Source organism: Chanodichthys erythropterus, chromosome 4 (genome assembly GCF_024489055.1).
Source record: "Chanodichthys erythropterus isolate Z2021 chromosome 4, ASM2448905v1, whole genome shotgun sequence".
Classification (NCBI taxonomy): Eukaryota; Metazoa; Chordata; class Actinopteri; order Cypriniformes; family Xenocyprididae; genus Chanodichthys; species Chanodichthys erythropterus.
In genome coordinates this window covers 20,675,631-20,687,402 of record NC_090224.1, presented here as the reverse complement: position 1 = coordinate 20,687,402, position 11,772 = coordinate 20,675,631, and the positions used below count along the sequence as shown (strand labels likewise).

The following is an 11,772-nucleotide window of genomic DNA, read 5'->3' as shown; positions in this document are numbered from 1 at the left end:
TGTATCAGGCTACTGATGAGGAGGAGGAGGAGGAGGAGGAGGATGAAGACTGAGATTCGGCCTCTGATCTTTCTTTGAAGGTGCAGAAGACGAAAAGCCCAAACCAGAGCTGGCAGACCCACACAAACACTAGTGATGAGAGAGATAGTCTGTCTGATTTCAATACGCAAATAAAATGGATCATCCATTGGATTTATATGCAGATCTTCGTAGTACATGATTTAGTAATTTCAGCAGCTGTGTTAAAAATGTCACAATTGTAGTTGTTTTTGTCCTCTATGATCACTCTGAATTGCTGAAAGACAAAATATGTGAGTAAGTGATTTACTTTGCCGCATTTATATAAAATGTATTTCCAATATCATCCATTTGAATAATCATCAACACAACACTTCATTGGTTCTCATGTTAATAAAAGTATAAAATTAAATCTAAAAGCTATCATGTCTCTTTAACTGCTTCATTCCTATGGATTTATTTTACCATCTCTTTATGAACCTTTTAATGCGTCAGAGTTTTGGGAGAACAGACTTTCAATGGAGGTACAGAAAACTTTCATTAAAATATCTTCATTTATGTCCTGAAGAAGAACGAAAGTCTTGCCTTTAACTGTTATGAATGTGCACCTGTAGTGTTCTTTAAATATTACATTTTATTTAATGTATATTTTTAAAACATTACCCCTAAAAAATAGTATACTTAAGCACAATTTATTTGTATGTACTTTAGTATAATTAAATGTATTTGTGGCATGCTATAAATTGGTATACTTAAAGTCTGCTAAATTGTGTCAGGTTTAGGGAAGGAGCGAGGACTCAAATGCAGGGAAGGAAGGGCTTTTTATTAATAATAAAAATAAAAACAAAAACACAACAGAAACAACCCCGTGGGGGAAAACAGACAAGAATAAAACTTGACTAGACTGGGACTTGACTTGACACACAAGGGAAAATACAACAACGAACCAGCACAGGACTGCAAACACAAGGAGAATAAATAGGAGAGCAAACAAGGCAGGTAATGAGGGAGGACAGGTGGGGCAAATCAACCAATAATGAGGTAACAAGGTGGGCGGGGTCAAGACAATAGACATGAGAGCACATGGCACAAAGAAACACATGACAAGCCATGTGCTCACATCAAACAAAACAAAAGCCCCAAGCACATGGCCAATGAAGACAAATCACAAGCCATGTGCTTACACAAGACGAGACATGAACACGTGACTATGAAAACTCATAAGCCACGTGTTCACACAAAACAAGACAACATGAGAGCACGCAGCCCGTGAAACACAGACTGCGTGCTGCACAAGACAACACCACAACATGAAAGCACGCGGCAGGTGGAAATAACCGCGTGCTACACAAAACATGAGACAAGAGCGCACGGCAAGTCAAAGTACACACAAACCGTGCGCTCACAATAAAGACAGGACTGGGAGCGCGAGTGTCCGAATCCCGACACGAAACCGAAACCAAAGCAGACACGAGTGCCGGGATCCGAACGCCACGCTCCTAACATGAAACAAGGCACGCAGACAAGAGAGCGCACAGCCCCGAGAACACTCGAGACTGTACGCTCACACAAAAACACGACAAGAACGGGAGTGTCAGAGCTCTGTCACAAAACCAAGACATAAACAAGACTGAAGTGACAGAACCCTGACACATTGGAACAACTAATTTTGTACTAAATGCATTTTAGTTGTCCAAAAGCAGTGCTGAAGTTCAACTAAAGTTGTATTAAATATACTTGTTTGTGCTAAAGTGGATCTATTCCAAGTATACTTAAGTACACTTTAAATATACTCTTGTATTTAAGTTTTGAAATGCAGAATTCACTCAGCATAACCTTTAAATGTATTTTGGTGACATTAGAATTGCAATTCAATTACATTGTAAGAGTGTTGAACATACATTAATATTATACTGATAATAAACTTTTAGTGATTTTAAAACACATTGCAATGGCATTCCAAGTGAACTTGCAGTGTGCTAATGGCATCATTATAGTGTGCTTCAAAAAGTAATTTTTATAAATAAAGTTACAGCTTTAGAACATGCCTTTTACAGACAACACCAGTATACCAGCAACTTACTTATCCAGTGAACATCAGTCAGACAATGGGAACAGATTTATATGTATATTGAATGCAGGAACCAGTACGGGCTGGAATCGAACCGGGGTCACTCAGGCCGCTATCGTACAAGAGCACTCGGCTTACCTGTTGCGCCACCACACAGTTATAAGTACAGCTATAAGTGTGCTGACATTATTAATTGTCATTATAAGTCGACATTATAAGTCAACTATTATGACAGCACAAATTATATGGATTAAAAGACTGAATCGCCGACAAAATTATTACAGTTTTTTACAGACGCTAGGACACATTTCTCAATACTTAGGTCACTTTTGCAAAACTCTTCACACAGTGAGCACAACAGAAGTCTATGTGGGCTAAACTGAGGCTCAATTATCATTGCTTTGGCACAAAATGCATTCAATGACTACAAATTTTTTTTCTCACTCAGACACAACAACTGCCAAAACTCTTTGTACGTACAGGCCAATTACAAATATTTACTATAACTACTTTCTATATGTATGGCTATATCTCAAGTCAAGTCAAGTCAAATTTATTTATATAGCACTTTTACAATTGGTAATTGTTCAAAGCAGCTTTACATATTATAAGCACAGAAAAAAAAAAAAAAAAAATATCTGTTTGCAACCATGCAAAATTGTGAAAAGTGCTATTGAATTAAATTAAACAATAGCCTGCCTGATATTCAAAGTGTGAGCAAATTATTAAAAAAGGTAAAGGTCATAATTATAAAACTTACTTAGGATTATTTTTTTGGAACTCAAAACAGATTTCCTGTAAACTTTTATCTAGGCCAATACTATTGTTTCATACTAAACAAGTAGAATTCAAATACTGTTCATTGAATTGTATTTAATCATAACAGGTCAACATAGTATTCAACAAAAATAAATTACTGAAGTAAAAATGTAACAAATGAAATAATTTTATTTGCAAATTTCTCATGGTAACATCTGAGCTGTAGGCAAAAGTGGGGTTTGAAAATTCTGCCCTTACAGCCAGTTAGCATGCAGAAACAAACTAGATGTTTCAGTTCATACCTCATGTTTCCTGTGGTTTGCACAAAAAAAGTTTCATCTAAAAAAAAAAAAATATATATAGCGTCATCTAAAAATAATTTGATCATTCTCAGAATTGAAAAACATGGTGAGACTTTCTGTCTTTAGCTACAATGACTTTCTAGACTCTAAAGTTTCCTTCTGACAAATGTGCCAAAATCTGCAACACAGATTCTCAATAGTGACACTCCAGCGAGTTCGTTTTTTTTTTTTTTTTTGCAAAAGTACAGCAAAACCGATAGCTGGTGAGTGTGATGACATTGGCTTTATGGCGTGTTCAAAGCATATCAATCATTGTGGTTCAACCAATAGTAGGATGTTATGTTCACACTAACTGAAAACCCATTAATATACAGTAGTCAGCATTTGAAGCGGATCAAAAAAGTTCATCAAAGTTGTCCTTAGAAGAAGGTTTTAGGACAACTTTGATGAAGGGTTTTGATGCTGACATAAATATTTTAATGAAACATTATTTGCAGTTCTTCTTTATTGCACAATGCATATTTCTAAATATTGAGCCTAAAATGTGTTTAATATCACTAGTATACTTGCACGCAATGTAAATGCAATTGTAGTACACTTAGCATAAAATAAATGTATTTCAAATAGATTTTAGTATATTTATTTTTCACTAGGGTATACTTGTATGTTTCTTAACATGCTTAAGTACGCTTTTAAAAAGTGCAAACTTTTGTCGTGCTTTAAAGAAGTATGCTTATTTTGATGTGTTGACTAACATACTAAACATATAAAGAACTTAATTATAATTTTAGTGTTATTTTTAGTGTCTATCTGTAGTTTATTCAATATAACATTTAATAAGTTAATCTATTTTAAACATACTAGTGTAATCACAATTATATGACATGGTAATACATGACATACAGGTTTTAAAGTATATTTTAGTTTTTCATAAATGCTTGTCAGCACATACAGCAGTATACTTTAACATATTTTAACATAATCATATTTCAACAACAAGTCCTACATAAGTGTGTTAATAAAGCACTCCAAACTGCATTCCAAATAAATTGAAACTATAGTGAACTTTTATCTAATTGTAATTATCATGCAGTGAAGTGTCTGAAATCATTACATTCAGTTCACACTCATGTAGGGAAATGTTTCAGAGCATGAGTGTATTCTTTTGAAGTTTATTGTTCCCGCAATAATAAAAAGCATGTAAAATGTTCATATTTTTTGATTGTTGGCAAGTCATACAAGTACACTGTTAAAAATTGTCCTGTTAAAAAACAGTAAGTAACTGGCAGCACGGTTGCCAGCAAGTTACTGTTAAATTAACAGTGTCTTGCTGTTGTTGAAATTTACAGTTTGTTACTGTTTTTGTAAATACAGCATAAAGCTGTTATTTTCTACATTAACAGTAAATTACTGTCAAAAGTATTAACAGTTAATTAATGTTTATTTGCACTTTTTAACTGTAAGCTACAAATGTTATTATATTGAGAAATGGACTGCTAAGAAAAAAAGGTGTAACTATTTTTCTAGATATTTCTTTGATTTTATTAATTACCCCTTATACGTCTTGCTTTAAAACCATAATACAATGTACAAATATATCCTTTGAAACATTACAAATTTAACACAATGCAGAGTAACTTCAAAATGTGCTTTATTAAAACTTTGAAAAACTTGAAAAATAAAGCCACTTTAAATCACAAAATATTCTCAGAATTACTTACCCCCATGCCGTTCCACACCCGTAAGACCTTCATTCATCTTCAGAACACAAATTAAGATATTTTAGTTGAAATCCAATGACTTAAAGAGGTCTACGGTTATCATTGAAATCCGATGGCTCCGTGAGGCCTTCATAGGGAGCAATGACATTTCCTCTCTCAAGATCCATTAATGTACTAAAAACATATTTAAATCAGTTCATGTGAGTACAGTGGTTCAATATTAATATTATAAAGCGATGAGAAATTTTTGGTGCGGCAAAAAAACAAAATAACGACTTATTTAGTGATGGTCAATTTCAAAACAATGCTTCAGGAAGCATCAGATCATTGTGAATCTGTGTGTCGAATCTGCAGTTCGGAGTGCCAAAGTCATGTGATTCCAGCCATTTGTCGGGTTTGAACTGCGATCTGATTCATGATTCGATAGACTGATTCATAATGCTCCGATGCTTCATGAAGCAGTGTTTTGAAATCGGTCATCACTATATAAGTCATTATTTTGTTTTTTTGCCGCACCAAAATATTCTTGTCGGTTTATAATATTAATATTGAACTGATTTCGATGTGTTTTTAGTACATTATGGATCTAGACAGAGGAAGTGTTATTACTCCCTACGTAGGCCTCAAGGAGCCATTGGATTTGAACTAAAATACCCTAATTTGTGTTCTGAAGATTAATGAAGGTCTTACGGGTGTGAAACGACATGAGTGTAAGTAATAAATGACAAAATTTTCATTTTTGGGTGAACTAACGCTTTAAGTCCATTAGCTTCTTAAGTAGACTGGCAACCCGAGTGTGATAAGTCTTGTCCACCCTTGGTGCCTTTTTCAGGATTTATTCCAATGAAGTGTCTGAAAAACAAATGCATACATTCAGAATTAGTGTGGGTAAAAGTTTACATAACGAGAATGTGAATAGAAATTAAGGTAACACTTTACAATACGGGTAATATGCATTAATTCATGCTTAACTAATGCACAAATAATCAAGTTAATGTATGACTTATGAAGAACTAAACCATTAATTAATGATTACTGCATCAGCAACTAATAAAGTTTCTATATGATTAATAGATTAAGTAATCATTATATTGTTATTAGTTAAATGTGTCATAATATATTAATTCCCTAATAGCATATTATATTAACTAATAATGTAAATGAACGTGTTAATTACCACAATCGGTCAAAGCCATGCATTTCAACTTCCAGTTGTCTGCTTTAAATAATCTTTAGCTAATGATTTACAAAGGTATCATGTTATGACTTTACTTGTTGAGGCACATGACTATTAACTAATTCAAAATTAATTCAAAACCCATAACCACAATGACATATTACTTAAACGGTAAGTTCACCCAAAAATGAAAATTCTGTCATTAATTACTCACCCTCATGTCGTTTCACACCCGTAAGACCTTTGTTGATCTTCGGAGCACAAATTAAGATATTTTAGTTGAAATCCGATGGCTCCGTGAGGCCTTCATAGGGAGCAATGACACTTCCTCTCTCAAGATCCATTAATGTACTAAAAACATATTTAAATCAGTTCATGTAAGTACAGTGGTTCAATATTAATATTATAAAGCGATGAAAAATTTTTGGTGCGGCAAAAAAACAAAATAACGACTTATATAGTGATGGTCAATTTCAAAACAATGCTTCAGGAAGCATCAGATCATTGTGAATCTGTGTGTCAAGATCCATTAATGTACTAAAAACATATTTAAATCAGTTCATGTGAGTACAGTGGTTCAATATTAATATTATAAAGTGACAAGAATATTTTTTGTGCGCCAAAAAAACAAAATAACGACTTATATAGTGATGACCGATTTCAAAACACTGCTTCAGGAAGCATCGGAGCATAAATGAATCAGTGTGCGGAATCATGGTTTGGATTGTGTGTCAAACCGCCAAACTGCTGAAATCACGTGACTTTGGTTCTCTGAACTGCAGATTCGACACTTTGATTCATTTATGATTTTGAAATCAGCCATCACTGAATAAGTCGTTATTTTGTTTTTTTGGCGCACCAAAAATATTCTCGTCACTTTATAATATTAAAATTGAACCACTGTACTCACATGAACTGATTTAGATGTGTTTTTAGTACATTAATGGATCTTGAGAGAGGAAATGTCATTGCTCCCTATGAAGGCCTCATGGAGCCATCGGATTTCAACTAAAATATCTTAATTTGTGTTCCGAAGATGAAAGAAGGTCTTACAGGTGTCAAATGGCATGAGGGTAAGTAATAACTGACAGAATTTTCATTTTTGGGTGAACTAACCCTTTACAAATTAGTCATGTGCCACAAGTAAAATCATAACATAACAAATATTAATAAAAGTCTTGAGGGCTTGGAATGACATGAGTGTGGGTAAAAGATGGCAGCATATTTATTTTGTGTGAACTGTCCCTTTCAGTGTTGCACAAAAGCATTTACCATGTTTGCTGAAATACAAAAGAAAAAAAAAGAAAAAAAAAAAACACCCTTAGAGGCTTATGTAATAAAATAGACTAGTTCTATACATACCAAGGAGTATCAGTCGAGGAGTTGCAGGTTGTTCAAGTGTCCTTTCTACATCAGCTGCAGTGGAAGAGGCCTAAGACACAGTTACAATGATGAGGACAGACTCAATACACTAACAATAATGCCTGTAATGTATGCATTTAATTTTTAAATTAGGAAAGAGCATGTCTATTTCAGTTGTTAGGACAATAATACCATGATAGAACATAAACAACAACAGCGAGTCAAATTGGACAGTCTTTGGGCACGAAAATCTCAACAACAACAAAGTCTCCACTGAAATAAAATGTCATTTAGCCTACTGTACTGGGCAAAGTAACATTACAATACAAACCATCAACATAATAACTTACTGAGTAGTAACGCGCAACTTATTCTATCAAGCTAACCTTGGTCGAAGTAATCCAAAATACACCCAACGCTAAAGAAGCAAAACAGCAACAAAAGAAAAACTCCCCTCATAATACAGTTATGTACAAATTAGAACAAGCTTACCCAAATTTGCAAGCACAACGTTATCGAAATCAACGTTTTGTCTAATATAAACTAAATGTAGGCTATATTATCCAATAAATGAAAAGATCTTAAGCTAAAATTAGCAAACGAGATGACGACAATTTCAGCGCGTTAGAAATAACTTACATCGATATTACTTTGTTGCTATGATGTTAAAGGCTTACTTTGCAGAAGAGTTTATAGTATATCATATTTGAAAAACTTGTATAGGTATACATAGTGAACTCACCTCGTACTCGGGAAATATATGAATCCGAAATTCAGCTCCACTCTGTGACGCAGTTTGCACGGTTGGCAGGTTTGGCACTGAAATGGACGTATAAAACAGTTACAAGCTCAGCATCCACAATTATACAGTTATTTGCACAGTTATTTGCAATTGCAAACGTGTAGCCTATCTTGTGTAAAAGGAGCAAGGCAAAGGTGCACTCACCGGTTCAATCACAGTGTAAAGACGGATAAAAATCCAGATGTGTTCGCTGCAGTTTTCAGTTCCAAAAATACTGTTAAGTACTGTTTTCTTTCCTTTGTGGAATAAATACGGTAAAATGCTGTTAAAATTTGTGTACGTCATTTCACCAACCGTAAAAAAACAGTAATGCGCTGCTTTTTAATATAACAGGATTATACTGTTAAAATTTTGCCGTAAATTAACAGCAATTTTTAACAGTGTATGTATAAAATAACCAAAAAGAAAGGCTAAGAGTTTCACTGTGATTTAAAAGCATTAAATTCACGACTAATCCGAACAATATTGTCCACACCGTAAGAGAAAAATCTGTAGAAAGGTACTGGTCATTTTCTGCCAGAATATTATAAGTGAAATTTAAAACACATTGTAATGTGTAATTCAAATGGGTAAAACATCTCTATTGGTCATTTGAAAGCAAACAATCAAACTACAATTTTTCATAAGTTCTTACCTGAATGACACGGACACAGTATCAGTCTTGAGATTCAGTGAGCTGTATTCTTCCTTTCTCTCTCTCTCTCTCTCTCTGCGTGTGCATATGTGTGAGAGCAGTGGAGTGTGTTGGCGCAAGTCAGAGTGTTCCTGTATGAGTTTCTGCTTTATTCTGTCTTACTTTTTCATTATTAAAAAATATACATATAAAGAGATGCTAAATTTCATGCTAAATTTCATTATTTTCATTCAATGACTAGCAGTATGAGCACCATACTTCCTGCTATAAAAGGCTCTAAAAGCATCCAGGGCCGAACATCGCCACAAACTCATAGAAAACAACTAAAACAATCCAAAGTTCTTGTTTAGTACAGTGGAGATGAACAAATGAACAGACATCACCAGAACAAAATATTTCATTACAGTTTAATAGTAATGACTTTATGAATTTCTTCAGTGAGAAAATCGACAGCATCAGAAATACAACTGTAAATGTACAACCTTTGACAGCATCAGTTATCGCCCCTCAAGAACAGTTGCAGAGCTTTACAACTATAGGACAGGAAGAGTTAAACTTATCATTACATCTAAACCAACAACATGTTTATTAGATCCAAAACCCACTAAACTACTGAAAGAGTTGTTAGCTTTCAGTGAATGCACATGTATGCATGCTGTGTGAGGCTGGATCCTCTTCGCTGAATGGACTCTTGCTGTGTGAACGTGGTTGCTTGACCAGATTGCTTAAAATTTAGTGGCTTGACTTACATCTGTGATGTAAAAACATAGGATGACCCCACACAACAAATGCACTCTGGTGCAAATAGGATGTTTATTTACAGTGAGATGTACCAATCCATATTGCAGTCCATATTTACAATGATAAAAAGCGTGCTTGCTTGTCTGGCCAACCGAGTGGCAAAAGCTGCGTCGGTTTATGAATGCAGCCTTTTAAGGATACAGCCACTGAACTGGAACTAAACTCTTTTTATACTCTCAACTCTTTTGATATTCTTGGTTATTTCATTATTAATAATGTTTAATTTAATCAATATTTTTAGATCATAAGTTTTGTTACTAATATACTGTACAGATCAGTACACATCTTTATTTAGTTTTGAATGAACCTCCAAATAAAGTACAGTGATTGAAATAGCAAATTCAGACCCAAGGACTGATGAAAGTGAAGTTCAGACTGATGTCTGATCAGCGTTGGGTTCTGTGTGTGTTTGTGGTGTCTGAGCATCGTTGAGATTTCCTCTGCAGACCAGAACACACAGGAGAGGGTCTAACATCGCTCTCAAACAGATAATGGTGATAGGCATAAAAGTCCAATCTGGTCCAGCTATATTCCTGAAGAAAATTACAAGGATCAACATTACTGAAAACAGCATAAAGTTAATAAAGGCAACGATGAACACTAAACATGTTTTTTCACTCACAGGAGTAGAACAGATGTCATGTCTGACTACATACACTACTTTAGTAAATACGCCCAGTGATGCAAGAAATGTGCAAATAAAAAAAAGTATAAAAATTAACTCATTTCCAAGTAGATCCACAAAGATGATTGGTAAGGAAAAGATGAGCACAAGGATGATGATTATGATGTAGCAGGAGCGTGAGAAAATACGTGACAGAACCGCCTCTAGAACCACCAGCTGATGGAGGTGAAAACCACACAAACTTAACACTGACCAGAAATGGAGAAGCATAGTGTTCTGGTCAAATTTCATGAGTTGTATCACTGAACATAGGTTTAGGAGCAGTTGTATCAGGCTACTGATGAGGAGGAGGAGGACGAAGACTGAGATTCGGCCTCTGATCTTTCTTTGAAGGTACAGAAGACGAAAAGCCCAAACCAGAGCTGGCAGACCCACACAAACAATAGTGATGAAAGAGATAGTCAGTCCGATTTGAGTGCGCAAAAAATATGGATGATGTACATGCATATCTTCGTAGTACAGCAGCTGTGTTAAAGATGTCACGATTGTAGTTGTTTTTGTCCTCTATGATCACTCTGAATTGCTGAAAGGCAAAATATGTGAGCAAGTGATTTACTTTGCCGCATTTATATGAAAATGTATTTCCAATATCATCCATTTGAATAACCATCAACACAACACTTCATTGCTTCTCATGTTAATAAAAGAATAAAATTAAATCTAAAAGCTATAATTTCTCTTTAGAAGTCTTGGATTAAACTGCTTCATTCATATGGATTTCTTTTATCATCTTTTTATGAACCTTTTAATGCATCAGAGTTTTGGGAGAACAGACTTTCAATGGAGAAACAGAAAACTCTCATATTTCATTAAAATATCTTCATTTATGTCCTGAAGATGAACAAAAGTCTTGCCTTTAACTTTATGAATGTGCACTTGTAGTGTTCTTCAAATATTATTACGTTATTAAATGTATATTTTTAAAACGTTATACTTGTATGATTCTTAACACGCTTAAGTAGACTTTTATAAAGTGCACTTTGTAATGTATTTTAAACATTTTACTTCATTCTAAATCTTCATGTTTTAATAAACTTGTGTTGCGCTTTAAAGTATGCTTATTTTGATGTGTTGACTAACATACTAAATAACATATAAAGAAATTAATTATTATTTTAGTGTTATTTTTAGTGTCTATCTGTAGTTTATTCAAAATTACAGTTAATCTAAGTTAAGTTAATCTGTTTTAAACATACTAGTGTATCACAATCATATGACACGGAAATACATGACATACAGGTTTTAAAGTATATTTTAGTTTTCCATAAATGCTTGTCAGCACATACAGCCGTACACGTTAAACATATTTTAACATAATCATATTCCAACATTTCCTACACAAGTATGTTAATAAAGCACTCCAAACTGCATTCAAAATAAATAAATTAAATAGTGAACTTTATCTAATTGCAATTATCATGCAGTGAAGTGTCTGAAATC

At 34.1% G+C, this 11,772-nt stretch overlaps 1 long non-coding RNA gene across 1 annotated transcript; it reads right to left on the bottom strand.

Annotated features, from left to right (window-relative positions):
• Positions 1 to 5,385: 5,385 nt before the first annotated feature.
• LOC137018620 (uncharacterized) lies at positions 5,386 to 8,534 on the bottom strand. Its single transcript, XR_010894923.1, has 4 exons — positions 8,357 to 8,534; positions 8,153 to 8,229; positions 7,411 to 7,480; positions 5,386 to 5,723 (listed from the first exon to the last, which is right to left on the bottom strand). It is a non-coding gene; the product is annotated as an uncharacterized lncRNA (long non-coding RNA).
• Between the last annotated feature and the right edge of the window lie 3,238 nt (positions 8,535 to 11,772).